The sequence below is a fragment of the Cydia splendana genome, chromosome 9 (assembly GCF_910591565.1).
Source record: "Cydia splendana chromosome 9, ilCydSple1.2, whole genome shotgun sequence".
NCBI classification, from domain to species: Eukaryota; Metazoa; Arthropoda; class Insecta; order Lepidoptera; family Tortricidae; genus Cydia; species Cydia splendana.
This window is the reverse complement of record NC_085968.1, coordinates 8857256-8875667: the sequence shown is the minus strand read 5'-3', so window position 1 is coordinate 8875667 and position 18412 is coordinate 8857256. Positions and strand designations below refer to the sequence as shown.

Below are 18412 nucleotides of genomic sequence, written 5' to 3'. Positions count from 1 at the left end.
TCATGAATTTATGAATGTAATGTCTTCAACGTTTATTTTAAGATTATGTTGTACCTTTAGGCATTACCTACTCTAGACATTTGAAAACCCTGTTATACTCAATATTTTGATTGCGATTTCAAATTAAAAAGGTAGGTATGTAAAAATACTTAAAATCAATAGCGTAACGGAATAGTTTAGGTAATAATTATAAACCATTGTTTATGTGTAGTACTGATTTGATGGCACGCGGTTCTAAATACTAAAATGTATAAAATTAAGCTTTCTTGCATGGTTAGCGTTTGAACTAGCCACATAAAAATGCGTTGCGAGATAAACTAGCAAAATAACGAATAACTTTGCATACTAAACAGTAAACAGACGGCCATACTTCCACTCGATCAATTCCATTCGGTCATATAACAAACCAATAAACATAATAAGAAAACAAAAGGCGATCGCTGCGACATATTAAATAAGAATGTCATAAAGGAGCTACAAAGACTTTCGGAATTTGATTCGCCTATCGGAGCACTCGTAAAACGTAATGCGCTGGCCGTTAGGGGGGCGTAATTCGATATAGTGTGTGCTAATGTAACGTAACCATTATACTATAATATGACGGCACGGGAATAAACCGATTTTGAGCATAAGTGTATTCCCGTACCTAAAATGTAGGTGTATAATGTGTACAGAAATATTAAACCTTCTGTTTTGGAAATATTTTATTTAAAGGCAAAATTTCGGGAAAGTCCCTTAAAATTTAGCTTCTAAATTGATTTAGATTTCACGTAGGTTGTAGATAAACTTAAAAAAATAGATTGATTATTTACGTGTCACTCTAAAGTATTTGCTACAATCCTATGATAGTGTAAAAACATACATTAAACATACAGTCAAGTGTACAAATTTGGGTGCACAAATCATACTCAAAAATATGTTCCTTAGCTCTTATGCCAGCGAATTAAGAACTATGGGACATATTTTTGAGTAAGTTGTTTACACCCATATTTACACTTGACTGTACTTAAAGTAAACAAAAAATTTACGCGTAAAAAAATCTCGTCTATGGGGTTGGTCGTCCAATCTCGTCCAATACAAATCCTAAAAAAAACCTTTTTCTTCTACTTTTTCCTAATCAGAACACGATACCGAATAATTAAATGTATTAAATGGAACCCCACTATTTTTGTTACAACCTGTGTAGTTTAGGGCGAATTACCAATAAATAGCACTTTACAACTATTTTTCTCTTTCCCGTGTGAGAGATCGAGATGCAACGACGCGCCCGCCTGCATCGGCAGTCTATAAAAGTTAATGAGGCAATGTGCATGTGTCTCGAGAGTGGGCGCTACAGGCTTATACTGAATCAGATAGCTGGAGCAAACATATTAGCAGGATGTACTACTTAGACAAAGCTATGCTAGTTACGGAAGTTAACAAGTTTTTTGGGTCCATGTTATTATATGACTTTTGTTCTACCTACATTATTTTTGTAAGTTGCAAAATTTGTTACTTTGTTTCCGTTTCGTCTAAGCTTGAATTGGTTGACGTAACTGGTGACCGAAGAGCTGGCAGTTTCCTCGCACAACGTATCAGCATTGCGATAAAGCGAGGAAATGCCGCCAGCATCCTTGGTACAATGTCTCAAGGTCCTATTTTAGTATATCTTTTATGTAAATAAATGTATTTTCTCAGTATCTTAAAAAAACTTGAATTTGAATAATTGAATGATCTCGTTCTATAATCAATAATAGTATTTTTTTTAATATAGATTTTTATTTCCAGAATAAATCATATCTCCTAAAATGCTTGCCATTAATCTTATTCATACTCAATGGATTTTCAATCTTCTTTTCCTCCACATCCGTGAGGACTGATTCATTTTCCAAGTTATCTCCATCCGGAGGGGGCGTTTCCATGAGAGTCAACATTACTTGCTCACTTCTTCTTTCTTCGGAAGAAGCTCTATCGCTGGCTTTTTGTTTGGATGGACTTTTAATTCTCCGTTGAACGTCGTCTTCGTGGGATACTTTGCCGTCTGATATCATTGGCTGCGGTTCCTAAACAAATTTTTCACTATGTAAACACAGGTGATAAAGAAAAAGTGTTTCATTATTACTTACTGAGTAGTTATTATACCGCTTGACCTATTGATGCCATACGCAGTTGGTTTGAAGTTGGACGTTTATGACGTTTGGGCAATTCATCCAATTGTTCTTGTGTGCTTGTAAAACTAAAAATGTTTAGGAATTGTATTAATTATTGTGTCAGGTTACCTAACACGTCGCTAAAAGTATGTAGATTGAGAGACTTGAGTAGACAAGTTAAGTAGTTCAGCCGGCCTAGCCAAGGTTACAATCGCTATCGCTTCGACAACGAAAAGCATTATGTCTCTCTATCACTCTTCCAAATTAGTGCGACAGTGACAGTTGCGTTTCGATCGCTACGGAGCGTAAGCGATCGGCATCTTGGCTACGCGGCCAGTAGGGCTAAGATGGTCGGCTCTTTATCATTTGTCACCATGCATGTCCAGTTCTTACAAATATGTAAGTGCGAAAGTGACACATGACATGAGAGGTGATAAAAATGCGAGCATCATACCGCTACAGAATACGGTCATGTTTATATTTGTTGTATTCGCTTCTTGTGAAAATCAGCAAGATCAGGCAGCATTAGATCGTATATGAAAAGCTAGCACTTTGTGCAAGACCGAGGTCTAATTACTTAACACTACGTGAGATACACTGCAGCTACCACGTGGCTGCATTAATCTGTATTAAGTGCTCCGTCTTTTATAACCGTAAGTTATAGTCGAGGGCCCAAATGACGTCGGTAGTAAAATACGTAGGTACTTTAAGCTGCATGGTTGTTTTTATAACTATATGTTATTTCCACGTTTATAAGAATCACCACAAGTGTGGACTTCTTATCTGTTTTATTTATAACTCCATATTCGGTAGTGATCCTGCCTACGAAAATCCCGGTAAAGGCATTTATTTGTGTGTTCATCAATCATCACAAATAGGTAACTACTTGTTCCTGAGTTATGGATGTTTTCTATGTAGGTAAGTATCTAAGTATTTATTTTATTTGATTTTTTGTGGTTTTATATTTTAATATTCTAGTATTTATCATAGTACCATAATATTTTATTTTTATTGTATACTTATTTTGACAACATGTAGAATGTAATAATTACGACTTAAAAGACGTACCTCTTTTTCTGCCTTTTGAGTTGTTTAATGAATTCTCCCGCAGTTTTAAGCGCAAATTCATCAGCTAGTTTTTGAAAATATCCCGAGTTCTTCAACGACTTAATGGTGCTAATTAAAGTTTCAGGTTTTATTTGTAAAATTATTTCATTGTCTTTAGCAAAAACTAGTGACACGAACAACGTGTACAGTACGGTGGATAACATAATTCCAATTCATGAATTGATATTCAAAATTCGTAATTAATAATTCATGTTGGCTATAAAAACGATGTAAAATAAAGTAACTAACTATTTCTCTTTGACTCATATCGCTAACTCTAATACAAAACAACCAGCAAAAATAAATTAAGATTCCGCAATACCGAATGTTAGATTAATTTAAACGTAGTTCTCATACAGGTTGGAACATTTCTAAAGACTGAGCTAAAAGGATAGTGTTATCTAAGTGTTAATTATAATCGTAAAGCTGGATTAAAAAGTAACACAAAATCATTAAAATGTAATATTTTTATATCAGTGACAACCCTTCAAAATTATTTATTTACATTTTAAATTAGGATCTACTTGCTAGGGTTGAAACATGCAGATTTTTGCACTAATGTTTAACAAACTGTATCTCAGAAACGGTTAGAAATATTAACACTTATTAATCAGTGGAAAAAAAGTACGTGGCCTAAACAATTCCCCATTTGCAAAAAAGTCCTACGTTCTCTTCCACCCGATATAATGACCGAAGAGAAGGACTATTTTGCATTAAGCCCGTTAGTTGAATCAAATATGTTATTGTACAAACTTTGATGGTAGGTACTAAAGTATTTAGACGGAAAAATGGTGCTGATTTACATTAAGTAGACGCGACCAAATACAAAACTTGGTCCAACTAAAGACGCCATTCATTTTCGTCAGTTTAAAAACCCTCTACCGCCATTTTAGATGTCTTAAAAACGCATTATAAATTCCGGCATGGAGCCACCTCGTTTATTTATCGTTTAATATCAGGCGCCATTGTGGGAGCATCAATAATTCATGCTCTGTGAGTTACAGGTCCACAACTTTATCTTCGATCATTTAAAGTTCTTATCGTATTGTCGGAAGGTCTAATACAGCTTGATTTTTTTTAAAGATAAGTTTGTGCGGGTGTACTGATGCGACGACGATCTAGGATTTTAGCTCTCCGTTTTCAGATATTTTTTTCGTGATGCCAATGTTTTGGTGGTTGTGTTTGGATGGTACAATATTGCCTGTGAAGTATAGGTATTGTGATCTGAGATTTCATTTCTACGATACTTCGCTTTATTTAAAATGATAGTCATAAGGACAAGCAATTTGTTACAAAAACTATAGAATAGAGCATTAGAGTCTCAACTGCTTACGACGTTACGTCAAGAAATTAATATCCCTAATCGAAACCAATCCAGCACCTATCAGTTAATTTGAAGAGCCTACTTGCGTTGCGATAAGGTTTATATTCCAATAACACACAGGTTCCTTGTAAATTTAATGATGCATGTCTAGTCGGGGTTTGAATGCCTTGCCTCGTCAATAATTGATATGGTATTGCCATTGTGGTATGATCGATAGCTTAGAAATAATTCAAGCCACCACATGTAGGGATCTATGGTAGACCAGGTTGTAAATATGTAATTAATACAAAACTAACATTTTTACTTGTAATAAATTAAGAGTATCAGCAGGCTAGTATTTGTAGCCTAATAATATACATTTGTTGTACAGTCGACGTGAAAGATATTACACTTTTCGCCTTATTATATAGGATAGGTGCAAAAGTGTAACCATGTCTTTGACGTTGACTGTCCTCCTTGCGTCGTATTCCTCAATATTGAGGGTCGTGACCTCCCTTTTGAATCACTTTCTCTCTCACGACGCTGACGCCGACTGTACCAATGACATAAATCTTACTAAGTACATATTTGAATATTTTCAAACCAGAATCAATGAACTAGTAGGTACCTACTATGTGTATACATATATAATATAATATGTACACATTTAAATTTTTCCCAAGTAAATGAGCATGTAAAGAGAGCCAAAGAATAAATAAATGAGAGCGTTGGTGCAGGTACAGCGAGCTGTGAAAGTGCAAAGTTTGCAGCTGTGTATCAATCTGTCAATTTACATCTCTGGGACAATCATGAAAGTCGTATGTGCTGAATATGTGAGATGTAGGTAATATGACCTGTCAAATACATTTTATATTATAAGAATGGCACATCTCCTCTAGTGTTATTATGGTCTTTGTCTTAGGCGTGTGTTGAATACATGTTTGTCTTGGAGACTGAAGCGAAAATACACACGTATTCGGACAGGTTCATACAAGATGAATAGGTGTCGCGTGTTATTGGCATGTGTGATGTAGTGCGTCTATGAAAGGACGTAGCTCAGTAAGGATTTCATGGCAGTTATGACCTTGTGTGGCCGGGGACGGTATACAAAAGCGCGGAGGCTGCTGCAGTCTTTACATGGAGCTAGAATGGGATATGACTTGGCCGAGCATTTCTCATACAGTCCATTGCGACTCTTTACTTTTTATACATTATATCTGTCATCACTGGGTTCTGTAGTCGATTAGAAACCCTTATTTTTTGTGCCTGTCCGACTATTTATTTTTCGAACCGCACCTTGACTCGGTGCTTTTAGAAAAACATTTTTAGGGTGGTACATCCCGTACACATAAAGTGGTAATTATTTTTTGGCCAAGGCCTTATCGTAAGCGGGGAAGTTACGGCGTATGGTGGTAAGAAAGGCGTAAATAAGTAGCAAAAGGCATAAAGTGGCATAAGTCTTTTCCTGAGCGACATAACACTTGCCTTCTCCAATACATCTGAGTTGCGCGCTTCTCGTGAACCGTTATCAATACCTGCCGGGCGCTTTGTGCGAATCCATTTGCTAATTATCAGGCCTATTAGTACAGTCGAATGCGTAAGTTAAGGCCCGAAATCGTGATTGATCAAGAAAATTGTTCAATAAATATTACTTACCTAACATCGTACCTACATTGCTTAGCACGGTAGATTTCCCGATGAGTGATAAGGGTCTAAAGGTATACTGTATAACTTAAGGCCTTAGGCGGTTGGTAAGAAATTATTATAGTCAGCTCGTTGCAGTAAAATTCAATTCATTTAATTCAAATAGTTTAATACGGTGTGTAAAACACACACACACACACACACACCTAAAACGAACACTTCAATTAATTAAAAGAACAAAAAAATAAAAAAACATTACAAAATATCAATCACGACAAAATGAATTCTCCCCCGCCGCGTCTGTCTGTTTGTGTGTTTGTTCGCGATAAACTCAAAAACTACTGGAAAGTTTTTGATGCGGTTCTCACCTGTCAATAGAGTGATTCTTGAGGAAGGTTAAGGTAGGTATATAATTTGTAAGGAGTTGTAGTCTAAGATCTGATATGGAATTAAATCAATGTAAAATTGACGGTATTTGTGTGTATTTCAAAATTTGCGTGACTGTACCAGTGTACCGAACATGTGCTTGTATGCCGTACTGCGATTGACATGAACGCATTTATTATTTATCGTTTGTCTGTTTTCGATGGGATTGGTTTGCCAGACTGTATCATACGTGGGGTTGTTTTATAAATAATTAACTAAACAGTTACTTACTTACTACAGGGATGTGAATAAATGGGATCCTTTAAAAGCCTGTTCTTACGGTCTTTACTACAAGGTGTGTCCTTCAAGAATGTTGGCAGGTCATCCCAAAGCTGGTTTGAACTATTTAGGCAAGAATTATGGTCAACTTATTTTCGTGATCCACAACTGTACTAGGACTAAATTACTTAACAAAGTGACAGCTAGCAAGGAATTAAGAAAATAATGTAAACATTACCACCAAAATATCAAGTAGGTACCCTAATTTATACCTTATATACAGGTTGGAAAGATAAGTCGGGCCCTGGAGGGAAACTACCTTAAATCCTTAAGCTGGCTCATTTTACTTAAAGGAGACATTCCTTTATTTTTGAAAAGAAAAAAAAACTGCATTCAAAGATTTTCTAAAACTCGCTGGCCTCGCCCAGGACTCGAACCGACTAAAAATTCCAAAAAATAAAAACTCGCAATTATATTCTACTAGTCGATACAGTTAATGTTAATGATAACATTTCTCCAAGAAACATTAGGTCTTACACTCGTCTGTCGTACAAAATAGCCATAAAATATAATACTCAAGATTTTTTTAGACAAGCCAAATTGAAGAAATAAAGAAAAATACTTTGAATGCAGTTTTGTTTCTTTTTAAAAATAAAGGAATGTCTCCTTTAATTAAAATGATCCAGCTTAAGGATTTAAGGTAGTTTCCCTCCAGGGCCCGACTTATCTTTCCACCCTGTATACTTTATACCTCAATATAACTTAGAAAAACAACAGATACCAGAAAGTGTAAGCAGCTAATACAAAATAACAATATTTCCTTATTTCCGTAACGGTCAATAAACCTTTAACATTATTTATCGTCATTCTTCAACATAAAAAAGTCGTTTCTGTCCTATATTTTTACAATAAAAATATCCCGTCAGTCTTCCTTCGCCCTAAGTGGATTAAGGGTTTAAGCGGCATTAACGTCAGATAAATCAAGATAGCTCCCGTTGCTACCGTTTTTTTTGCTTACTCGATTTCATGTTAAAGGATTTACTTATTGAGCCGTTGTTGCTCGACAGTTCTGGAATTGGAGCGGGTGATTTGGGTTTTAATTCTTTTTCGGGTTTGAAGTACAGTTAAGGCGATTCTATTGACCCCTCATTAGGACGTCTTAAAAAGCACCCACTAGGCAAGTAACATGAGCCATATGTATGTCAAGTTTTATGCTTTCTTTCGAATAGGACTTTTAAAAATTTGTTAGAGAAATGAGCTGGACTATGTCAGATGGGCATGATATAGGGTACCTACCCATCCTTTGGGACTTTAGTTGGTTTTGTTAGAATTTAACGATAATTAAATACAGCCAATTTAACAACTGATTTAGTTTAATACAATATTAGTCATGTCATTAGCTGAAGCAGAATCAAGTATTTAGAATTACCATTTTGAAATTAGTCTGTATTAGGTGCTTAATTAGGTTGCATTATACCATTTTATGCAGTAGGTAAGTACTGCAAATTAACATTAGAAACGTTTATATAGTTATCTTAAATTCAATTCAAAAACAAGCAATGCCAAAAAGTGCAATACCTACAGCAAAATAATATCGTTCGTGCCCAGTCGCTGATTTCCTTCGGGTACTTTTTCGTATTTCTCTGAAAACTCCTCGTTTTCATAAACAATCAACATCGCAGGAAGCTAGATAAAGTTCATTAAAATCCATAAAAAGGGAGTTAAAAAACTCACGGGACAAACTAGAATAAAAATAAAGTGAAACGAAATGTGCTTGGAATCTGAGGCAGATAACCGGAATGGAAACGTGAGACATCGTAGCGGAGCGAATGACTGGAGGAGGTACTAATGTATTTATAATGTGTAATGTGCGTTTCTCTCTTCAATCGGTCCCTCATTGCTGAGGATCGTGACTCCGTTTGATTCCGTCAACTAGTTGTCTCTTGTAGCTTGGTGTAGTGAGTCGCTGACAGGTATTTTTAGTTCCTCCGCTATTTGCGTGTGCGTTTATGCTGTATATTTTATCAGCCACCACCTGACGCTGCAGCTGGAAACTTGCTTCGTATTCTAATTTATTACTGAGATTCTTTTAATTTCGTGGAGGATGCTTTCTGGCATTGTTTTTTTATCGAGCATTGTTGAACTTACAAACAAAAATCCTCTGGCTTGACCTTGTAAAAAAACGAACACTGATCGATAATATGGAAAATAATTGTAATTTACATACATAGGTATATAAACTACGAATCCGATCTTGCATAGCTATCATATACTCTTACTTATGTTGTGCATATATAATAGCTTGCTGACTGTACCTTACAAGCAAACACCTAGTAGGTTATGTTTTATGCCATAAAAAGTTGTTACGTACTTAACACACCTATTCAAATCATTCGCGGTTTCGTACTTGCCATATCCATTTTATCACCGATCTGTTTATAAATAGGTTTCGTAACTCGCCGCCCCGCCGCGGGGGACTGAAACTGTAGAAGTACGACCTATTTTGTATTTTCCTCAAAAAACTATAACCGCAATATTTTTATAGGACTATTCCAGTTTCCAATATCGGAATGTTTATCTTGCCGAGTTTGTTTGAAGTCTAGATTAAGTTTCGAGTCGCGCTGTGAGATAAATAACTTTGTTTGTGTTCAAAACATTATGGTAAAGCTATGTCTCGTGAACAATATTGAATGTCGGGAAAAATATTAATTTCTAATATTTACAAATCAAATATAATCTCGTTTGTGAACCTAATAATTGTCGGTATAATCTAAGATCCAGAAAATTATAAGACTTACAAATGTGTACCTACCTACCAACTACAAGAAAAACACGTTTGTTGTTGGTAAATATTTATTTTATTCTGTTTTTAGTATTTGTTGTTACAGCAGCAACAGAAATACATCGTATGTGAAAATTTCAACTGTCTAGACCTGCGGTCGGCAACCTGCGGCCCGCGGGCCGCATGCGGCTCGCGAAACTGTCACTTGCGGCCCGAGAGGCGCCTTGGCTATTTTGTATGTAATAGTGACAAACGACAATGTCTCATAAAGTCATAAATATTAACAAAGTACGGCCCGCGTCACCTCCGTTAACTACTATGTGGCCCTTGGCTGCTAAAAGGTTGCCGACCGCTGGTCTAGACGCATATACCTGGCATACGTCATGTTCTTAATGTACACATTTCAGTGTCTTTCCATTTTGCCGAAGAATGTTTTAAAAAGGTTTTCATTTTATCTAGGATTTGCATCATGAGTTTTAAAAGATCATGGCATATTGCACGGAAAATATTTTTCTGGAAATTAAAATTCTGCGGGACGATACCACTTACATACTCATTTGTTTGTGATGTTTTTAAGTATAAGGATTTAAATTATAATCGACTTAAATATGAATGAATATCGTATAATCAAAATAGACAAAAAACAGCAAAGTATCTTAGTTGCAATACATTGCACTTTTTTACTGAAAGTTGTCCCACGTACGCTCATAATAATGGGATCGTTACTTAAATTGGAATATTCAGATACTAGAGCGAAAACCAGAATGTACACACTATTGCCTGAAACCTCATAACAATAACCTTTTACGATTTCCCTGCTAGCTTTTTGTACGAGCTAGTTTAATTCCAACCAATAACTACCTACTCGTACCGCTGAGCCAGTTTTTTTCTCAAATTTAACGGTGCATAAGGCGACATATTTTTATTTTTTAGATAAAATATTTTTCTTTACCTATAAACGGGAGATGGTGACGCCCTCAGACTAGATGGAGCGATGACCTCTGCAAGGCGGCTGGGAAGATCTGGATCAGAGTTTCCGCAAATCGTGCTCAATGGTGTGCAATAGGAGAGGTATGTCCAGCAGTAGACGAGAGTAGGCTGATGATGATGATGGGAGGTGGTCGATGTCGACAGTAAAAACGAATCTATCTATCCACGTCCACATGACGTTTTTGTCGTTGTAAGAGTTCACAGACTACGGAATCCGAGTACCATCGCAGACATCGCAGTCCATCGGCTTGTTTGCCACCATCGTAGTTTGGAAATATCGGCAGGTTGATCATATTATTGGAATGTCTGAGTAGGTAGTTTCTTTTACAGACGATTTCAAAGATATATTTGTTTGGCCCAGTGGTTGACAGGTAGAGAATGCCTCAAGGCATTTAGTCCGCCTTTTGTACTTTTTACTTGTTTTTGTGCAATAAAGTTCAAAAAAAATAAATATTTTATAATTTTTCGTCTTATTAGAATGGAGTAAGATGCAAAAATATAAACATATTTTTGTCATCGACTATACAATGCTCATTTTGGTTAATAATTGGTGTAAAAGTATAGATGTTCAACAAAAAATACGTAGACTATTAGAACTTCATACTTCGGCATAGATTAGGTAAGTATATGGGTATTCAAGTGAAAATATATCCAAATACCTATTCTAGGTCCGTAGATATTCTACTTTAGCTTTGGGAAGTCCACATGCCCTAATTCAGCAGTGCACGTGACGAGAATCGCGGCGAGATTGCCTTTTATCAGGTTACAGTCGCCCGGGCAGGCGCATGGAGGTTGCAATAAAACTTGCCAACCAGGTTTCAGAGGAAAAATGAAGTGGGGAAATAGGTTATGTAGGATGGAGACGAAATTTAGTTTGTAGAAGTTAAGGCTTATGTAGACTGGTTTACATAACCAGCGAATGGCTGTCCTGTTGCTCCTAGTTGCCTAGACTCCATTTCAGCTAAGACTACACACACTTACAACAACACCTACCCGGGATCATAAACTTCATTTGTGATGAACGTAGATTGGATAACAATGTATAATAATGGGTGATCTATAAATTACAATTATTGTTGTCGGTAAAATTTCTCAATACATCCATATACGTTTTATAAACATAATTACCTATATGACTTAATAAACAACGACGCTATAGAAAAAATAAAAGCAAATTTATAACTTAATGTTGTAGGTATTTCTTTATTTTGCTTGGATTTTGTTATGCTTAATCTAATAGCTACATAGCTTAGCGTTTTCTTGATGCTGTTAAACCATGTCTTTAACTTTTTACAATGCTTTAATCTACAAAGCAGACTGGGCTAGGAAATTAAAGTACAAACTTTATTCGTTTACCCTCATTAGAGCCATGCTTTGTCCAAACCTCACTTCACCCGTCTTTAAACACGAGAGGTTTTCTTTCTTTTTTCTTTCTTTATTTCCTTTTAATTTAATCCGTTTGTTAGAACAGCTGTTTTTTAATAAGGGTCGGAACAAAATAATAAAATATTGTAAAAAAAATTCTGTGTAAAAATTTCAAGTTTTTTTCGATTAAAGTTTCAACCTGAGGTTTGTATTGGTCAACCAGCCAGCTAATAATAGTCACTTCTTTACATCGTCAGAACCTACGAAAAATAGAAAACACTGTATTTAATAGTGTTTATTACTCCATTCAAGTGTTACATTGCTTTCTCACGTCAGATTTTCCAGTTAAATAACTGTACCAACTTTATTATATATCACCTACCTAGGTAAGTACCTACCTTACACCTACCTTTACCTTATACCTTTTAACCCTTGGCGTTTCAAAAGCACAGTTTACCTTAATGTTTTAAGTCCAGATTATGTACAATTTTGTTATATTAAAGATGTAGGTGAGAAGAATAGTCATTACAGTCAAATTTGAAATATTACTGCAATATCACTACACCGATGAAGTAACGTGCACCTAATTCATATTAGTCGATTCTTTGAGTGAGGTGGAAATATAATTATATAAATAAAGAATAACAATAAACTTTTATTATTATATTATTAAGAAATGTTAGCTAACACGGCTTTAAACCAGAATACACAGCGTACGCCCCACAGATAGATCACTTGCTGTAAATTTATGCTAATAACCGCCAGGCGGGATTCGCTCTGCGGATTTATTGCCCCTCGACACGGTTGAGATTAAAACTTGGTACAGAATATACGGGTGACTTGAATTGTTACACTTTAGTACCACGTTGGGATAATCTGTTCTACATGTTGCTTCATATTATAATTATACTTAGTATTTAGTGAGATATTTCACATACATATGTTTTATATTACTTGATATTCAGTACAGTCACCTGCAATAATATGTTACACAACGAAGGCCGCAAAAATATCTGACACGGTCTTATTTGTAGAGCCATAAGAGCGTGTCACATATTTTTGCGGCCTTCGAAGAGTAACATATTATTGCAGGTGATTGTACTTGTACAGATGCCTTGGCATAGTAGTCAAAAATAAGTTTCATAGGAACGATAGGACATATAAAAACGCTGTAAATTTCTATAACATAATGATATCACATCTGTTTTCCTAATTTTTTATTTATTTATTTGTATTTTCCATCATCATCCTGTTTAATAATAAAAAAAATGGCCCAACATTAAGATACGTAGTTCGATGCACAATTTTTCAAGCTATACGAGTATGTTACCTTTCTACGAATACCTATCAGCCATGAATTTAGCATTTCCCACTTCCAACTCTTTTTTACTAACTCCCTGCCGACCACCAACAAAAAAAATCTAACAACAACCGTGCGATTCGATCAACGCGACGCAACGACATTCTGACTCCATTTTCAGTTTCACAACTTTAAATTACTATCCAATGCAAACGGGGCACAGTTATGCAACTTTAATAGCTTTCTGAAATGGCGGCACTATGGAAAAACATCACTACAGTATTAAACAACCTATACTATTTCTAACTAAACATTTCTCGCAAGTCGCGGAATCCATTGCGGCGTTATCAAGACTCTCAGCGTGTCACTGCTTTGAATATCAGCATTGAATACAAATAATGTGAAAATTCTGTAGTTAAAATATTTCAGGGGTAGGGTGTAGCGTATATTTGTTTAACGTTCATTCAATCAAGCTTCAGTGGATGTTGATTGGTAAATAAGGTGTCAGATATGTTGTTTTAGCGAACATTGATCGCGGGACATGGTGTAACCGTGTGTCAATAGCAGTGATATCGTTTTATTATTCAAGCGCTTTTACGAACGTGGAATTAGGTTTTGCACGGGATTATTCTACTCGCAATTAACTAATCTTTGCTTTGTTATATTTTGCTTGACATTTCAGTACTTGTTTCACCCAATTCAGTTTTGAAACGTATACATGTTTAATATAGGTACCTACTTCATATATCACATATTTAAAGGATATAGTAAGGTCAGTACGAGGCCCACAACTCAAACGATGGGAGGATGAAATAATAACTAGTAGGACCATTCTGGACAAGACTGGCCAGGCAGAGGAAATACTGGAAAGAGTTGGAGGAGGCCTTTGCCAACAAGCACACTGAACTACGAGACTTCATTTAAAAATCAATCCAAGCAAACAGTTCAAAGTTCAGAAGAAGAGGCTATACAAATACAAAAAAGGTCAATATGAGTAAGTGTAATAACGGAATAAGTGTAACTGGCCTTCACATATCAGGGACTGTCTACATATTCATTAGTGTTTATTGCGAGTTCATACTCATACATTTGTTACTTGCTACGTGCGTTTAGTGGCAAATAAATAGTGGCGTGTAGTAAATTGGACTAAAAGGTCGGTGTTACATTTATTTTTATTATACTTACGCAGCCAAAGCCATTAATGGGTAAGGAAATATCTCAAATGCAATAAATTATTATATGCCTCGGAAAGCATTTCTTTTTAGCCTTTAATATTTAAGACGCCATCTTGTTAAATAAATAGGATAAGATCGAAAATGTCATCGTTAACAACCTTTACCAAATCGGCCGAGTTAAGCCCCCGCCATACTGCTCCACCGGAATGCCTTCGATACCATTACACTGTGTAAGAATTTTACTAATGTTCCATTTCTAACCTTAACTCTACTAAATAAGGTTGAAAATATTTTGTGTTCGGCCCACAACATTCACAAAAGGCAAGTGCCGTTTGATCTTCAAATATAGAGATTTTCAATTTACATCGTTCCTTATACGGCCTCGTGTGGTGGGACCTTATTTTTGACGACGGAATATTTGATGCTTTGATGCTTTTGGATCATTTGGGTTTTGGCTAGAATTTCTAAAAGGAGGAAGCTTTGTTTATTCCATCGAGATGACGGCGTAATAGCATATGCTTAATAAAAAGTTTATGGGAAAGTTATGTTGACTTAAATCCCGTTTGTCAGTAAGTAAAAGATTGATTCTAAATGATTGCTTGTGTTCAAGGTTTGACACCATTATTAAACAAGTACTGACCCCGCCCGACGTTGCTTAACTTCGGTCAAAAACCACGTTTGTTGTATGGGAGCCCCACTTAAATCTTTATATTATTCTGTTTTTAGTATTTGTTGGTATAGCGGAAACAGAAATACATCATCTGTGAAAATTTCAGCTGTCTAGATAGCTGAAATTCATCACAGATCACGAGATACAGCCTGGTGACAGACGGACGGACGGACGGACGGACAGCGGAGTCTTAGTAATAGGGTCCCGTTATACCCTTTCCGTACGGAACCCTAAAAACACACATACCTACCTAGTTTCATTATTAGTGTTTGTTAACTGCATACAATTTACTAAACTTTTTTATTATTATTGCATTTTTCGTTCACACAATAATTAGAACGCTGTTCTTAAATAGATTGACCGCCCGATACCTATATTATTTTCTGTATTTACCTCTATTTTTCGGTTTGTGGTGCATACCTACTTTATTTTACTACGTACAACATTAAAACCAATACCTCAAGTTACCCAGATGGTTCGATAAAAGTCAGATAGATGAAAAACAACACATCACGTGAAATGTCCTTTAGCTACGTACGCTGCATCGCTAGGACGTTCCATACTTTACAAGATCTGCCGTGCGCTGCGCTGTGTGAACTGCGTCGCCTGCGTCTCAGCATACGCTTAGCCTAAACACCGGTAACTTGAGCCCTACCCGCTGATGTTGTCTAGTGTATTTTTTTGTAACGTTTATTCATTATGTGTATGTTCTATTTATATCTAGATTTTACCGTTGCTTAATATGTATTGTAAAATTTTGTAATTGTTGCTACCTACTTATAGCTCGTTAATCTTACTTTGAAAATATTAGAAAAAAAGTCCAACGTCGGTACTTACATTTGTAATAAACACGAACAATTTATCATCCATTACGTTCTTCTATTATAACAAACTACATTAGTGTTGTCCATTTTTTATTTAATCAAGTTAATGATGTCCAATTTTTACCAATTCGAGTGAATACCGCAATGATCAACGATGATTAACGATCATTTAATTTGATTGAGTGTCTGTTTGTTAAAATGATTACTAGATTATATTCGTACATGATACTTATGATATTAAATGTATGGTATGATTGAAATAAGTAGCTTTTTTTTATCAAACTTGAACTTATGAGATAGTGTGGCGGGTTATTTGTATTTCTAAGGTGGTTGAATAATTTAAAAGAAATGTAATGACAAAACACCTTAGAATGATATGACGTAAAGATTAAAGAAATAATTAAGAATTTCATCAGGCCCTAGAGAGTTTAGATGCGGTTTTCAAAGCTAGAAAGAACTGCATTGATATCTAAACAAAAGTTTCATCTTTTACATCTAGCCGCTTCACTGAAGGGAATGAAAACGGGTGTGTGCAAATTTATAGTGACTCTTACTGATTTCACTAGAGTGTAGAATGTCTTCTTATGCGTATTTGTCTTAGTTTAAAAAAAAATCTTAGGGTGTCTGCCAGTTGGCGCGTCTGCATAGAGCGGGCGCACGCACGCGCATGCCATGTAGGTAAAATTCGTCGCACCTATGAAGTTTGTATTTTTTATCATTTTAACATATTGATTTAAATTTCCACTTTATGTAGCCGCCGTGCAGGTCAGGATCTCGACGACTGAAATAAAAAGCTTCAATTCTTAGTGAACTGATATTATTATAATCTTCCAAAAATTACTGGTTTACAAGAGCTTTCCATTGATGAAACGGTTAAATGCAGAAGTGGTGGTTATTGTATGGAGGCTGATGAGAGAGTGATTTTGCATAATTTGAACAGTACAAAATGATTTCAATTAAGTACCTATAGGTGCCTCTGATTGGCCGCGATACAAGATATGTGTAGCGCTGCTATTGGAGCTTTAGAAAAAGCCTCCGAATACTAGCCCGATGGCTGCGTTTTGCTACTGCATGGGAATTATTCTAGTTTGCTAGACACCAATAAATATCACACAGTATAATATATGTCGGTTTAAAACTTGTCAATACCACAGCTAATACTTGCGTATCACAAACGAAACCCACGCAACCAACCCCTACTTTCAACATATTAACATATACGGTATAACATATAGTATAATCGCTATTGTCTCCCCTCACTTCCGGAGGGTCCCCATACAATGGGCTGGATATTGGCATTCCGTACTATACCATTGTGTTTGAGCTAATGACAAATCACTGAAGGCATATAATCGTTCAATACTATGTGTTATTGATTTTATGAGGCCGATTAAGCTGAGGTTCTTGTGAGCACGTGCAGAAGATCAAAACTCTTACGGAGTAATTAGAGGTTGGTTATTTGATAAGTTCTCGCACATATTGGTTAAAGGATCTCGGGCTCAGGCTGCGTATAACTTCTAAAGCTGTGTTTAATGATAAGGATCAATTATATTTAACATTTTGAACATTGCCTTTTTTATTTAATAAGGTTAAATTCAGACTAATTGTTAGCCTTCAACTAGGAAAGGTTCGACTGAGTATGGCAACCAGTGTCATAACATGGACAGTCCCCTATGCCGTGGATGCATGGAGAAGGATGAAACAGCCTCTCACGTGGTGTTGGAATGCAGCGGAGTGGCCTCATATAGGGCAAAACATCTCGGATCTCCGAGTGACCTCCCCGAGGTCCTACTCAACATCAAAGGTTTGTTGGGATTCCTCGAGGAGCTGGGCTGGCAGGACTAGCCCACCCCCTATCACGCAAAATAGGCGCAGGACGTCGAGTTGCGGAAAATTGCCCGTACTACAATACAATACAATACAATAGCCTTCTAACCAACGAAAATTGATGACTAACATATTAACATATTTATAATATGCTGCAGATATATAAACACCTATGTAAATACCGTGTAGTAGGTATTTATTGATATGGACATTTGGTACCATGTCAATAGGTATGATGTCATTTAGTTATCGAGCTTCTCATTCGCGCCAATACATGTACGGACAAGTACGGGCGAAATGCACAATAACGAATGATTTAGATGTCATTTTAATGTCAGTGTACGTTTGAATTGGCCTGAACATCGAGTGTTTTTGTAGCGGTGATAAATATACATGCAGCGTACTACTCATATTATAAAGACAGACCGAGATAAATCTGCAACGGTTTTGATAGCACACGCAGTGCAAGTGTTATTTTAAACGTCAAACTTCTATGAAATTAAGACGTATAAATGACACTTGCACTGCATGTGCTATCAAAATCGCTGCAGACTTTTCTTGGTCTAACTCTACCTATATTTTCGTGAATAAGTTAAAAATAATGTAACTTAGAGAAATCCGTGACCCTAGAATTCCTAAATTTTACGAAAA

The 18412-nt window shown here is 36.0% G+C and overlaps 1 long non-coding RNA gene across 1 annotated transcript; it reads right to left on the bottom strand.

The window, feature by feature from the left end:
- Nucleotides 1-1745: 1745 nt before the first annotated feature.
- LOC134793989 (uncharacterized) lies at nt 1746-3520 on the bottom strand. The gene is made up of 3 exons (XR_010144610.1): nt 3198-3520; nt 2122-2215; nt 1746-2042 (listed from the first exon to the last, which is right to left on the bottom strand). It is a non-coding gene; the product is annotated as an uncharacterized LOC134793989 (long non-coding RNA).
- Between the last annotated feature and the right edge of the window lie 14892 nt (nt 3521-18412).